Source organism: Triticum urartu, unplaced genomic scaffold (genome assembly GCF_056163025.1).
Source record: "Triticum urartu cultivar PI428250 unplaced genomic scaffold, HENAU_Tu73 scaffold1612, whole genome shotgun sequence".
NCBI lineage: Eukaryota > Viridiplantae > Streptophyta > Magnoliopsida > Poales > Poaceae > Triticum > Triticum urartu.
The window spans coordinates 12,080-15,000 of NW_028260071.1; positions in this window are offsets into that span (position 1 = coordinate 12,080).

Below are 2,921 nucleotides of genomic sequence, written 5' to 3' on the forward strand. Positions count from 1 at the left end.
CCCAAACTTTTTTGGTTCACCCCAACATTACCCACTTGTCCGACTGTTGCTAAGCAGTTTTGGGATACTAAACGGACCTCCCCAGATGGTAATCTTAAAGTGGCCGATTTACCCTCTTTTGCAATGAGTTTCGCTACAGCACCTGCTGCTCTAGCTAATTGCCCACCCCTTCCACGTGTGATTTCTATGTTATGCATGGCCGTGCCTAAGGGCATATCGGTTGAAGTAGATTCTTCTTTTCTCTCAAAAAACCCCTTCCCAAACTGTACAAGCTTCTTCCAAAGCATACGGCTTTCTAGATGTATATGACGATCTCTAGACAGATGGATCTTATATGAATCATATGATGAAGTACCACATGAGTGGATATATAGGAAAGGAATCCAAATCTGCCGAATCGCTCATGTTATGATCTTCTACATCCTAGGTCTCTGCGTTCCGTCATCTGGCTTATGTTCTTCATGTAGCATTCAGATCGAATGACTCTATGAAATTACGTCGATACTTCCACATATTATGGGTAACGTAGGAGACATCCCTATTTTCCCCCGGGGGTCTTAATTACCACTGCTTAGCTTTCAATTTGCCTCTGACCATCAAATTAAATGTGAATAACCCGTCCTCCTCTCTTTGAAACAAGGGGCGCTTCCGGTTCTGTGCGTGCTTCAAACAATTTTGTCTTCTCCATATTACCATATCTCTAGAGCCAATAATTTTCTATGAGGAACTACTGAACTCAATCACTTGCTGCCGTTACTCAACAGTTTTCTGTTGAGGTCTATCCCGTAGAGGTAGTCAAATTGGATCAGTGATCGATTTCTAGGTTTCGTCGTAAACCTAATTGGTTACTTCCAATTACGTAAATCAATAGTTCAAACCGCACTCAAAGGTAGGGCATTTCCCATTGATATAGGAACTTTTGTACCAGAAACAATAGTATCTCCAATTATAGCCCCTCTGGGATGTAAAATATATCTCTTCTCACCATCCCCATAGTGTATGAGACAAATGTATGCATTTCGATTAGGGTCGTATTCTATGGTTACGATTCTACCAGATATGTCTTTTTGATTCCGTCGAAAATCTATTTTACGGTATAGGCGCTTATGACCTCCCCCTCTATGCCTTGCGGTAATGATTCCTCTGGAATTACGACCTTTACCACAACGGTGCCGTCCATGGATCAAATTATTTCGTGGATTGGATTTCACTTGCCTGTCTACGGTTCCCTTGCGTGTGCTCGGGATAGGTGTTTTGTATAAATGTTTCGCCGTATTATTAAGTATTCTCCTTTAGTTTTTTTCTCTATCTAGAAGTGGAATAGAATAACCCGGTTGAAGGGTAATGATCATACGTCTGTAATGCATTGTATGGCCCAGAATAGGTCCTATTCTTCTACCTTTTCCAGGTAGTCGATGGCTATTCACAGCTACCACCTTAACACCAAAGAAGAGTTCGACCCAATGCTTTATTTCTGTCTTAGTGAATCCCGATTCGACATTAAAAGTATATTGATTCTTTCCCAATAAACGAAGACTTTTTTCTGTAAATACTGCGTATTTGATTCCATCCATAAATCGACTTTCCCTCCTATGCTCTGAGTTCCAGTATCGATAAGAATTCGAGTTCTTATTGTTCTTATGTTATGGTATGAATATACCATACCAATTCGTTATGTATGGATGATGGATGAGATTCCATGGATAGAGAGCCAGTTCCAATAGACTTATGGAATGTTCCCGTTCGTGTGCATCCAGCAGGAATTGAACCCGCAAATTTACCAATTATGAGTTGGGCGCTTTAACCATTCAGCCATGGATGCTTAACAGGGATCATCGTACATCGTAAATAACCAATTTTCATATAGAAAGACATATCATAGAAAAATGAAATCGAAAATATTCCGAGATGGCAAATATTCGGAGATGACTATGAAAACACCTCTCTGGATCCTCGAATTGAAAGAGAGATTGAGAGGGATCAAGAATCCTAATTCTCGCTATTTGGAATGGATCCAATTCTATTGAGTCTGACTCATAGTGATCATTTCTCTTTAGCAAAGAATGACCTTGGTTATCAAAGGATTGAACAACCGGGATCCATTTACTTATGATACCTAGTTGGCATTGATAACAAGGATCTAATGAATTATGAGTTTAATAGATCCTCTTTAGCAGAAAGACGTATATTCCTTGCTCATTATCAGACAATCACTTATTCCCAAACCTCGTGTGGGACTAATCGTTTTCATTTACCATCTCATGGAAAACCCTTTTCGTTCCGCTTAGCCCTATCGGGTATTTTAGTGATAGGTTCTGTAGGAACTGGACGATCCTATTTGGTCAAATACCTAACGAAAAATTACGATTTTCCTTTCATTAAGGTACGAGGGCTTCTTATTCCACAAGAACGAAAGCACCTTTTCATTCTTTCATATACTAGGGGTTTTTACTTGGAAAAGACAATGTTCCATACTAAAGGATTCGGGTCCATAACCACGAGTTCCAGTGCACTAGATCTTGTAGCACTTAGCAACGAAGCCCTATCCATTAGTATTCCACATAAGAAATCCATTCTAGAAAAAAATACAATTAGATTAGCTCTTCATAGACAAACTTGGGGTTTGCGAGCCAAGGTAAGATCGGCTCGGGATCATGGGACCCTTTTCTATCAGATAGGAGGGGCTCTTGTACAAAATAGACTTACTAAGTAATAACCCCATAGAATCTATCTATATAAAGATAAAGAGGCAATCGTGTCAGGAAGCGGGTTTTTCTTTGGCCAAAAGGTACTTCGAACTTGGAACGAGCATGAAGAGATTAACGAGACTTCTTTCTCTTTTGAGTTTTTCTGGCGGACCTGCCGCGCAAGATCTTTGGTCTTCCCCTGGAACCGATGAAAAAAAGTGGATCGCTTCTTAT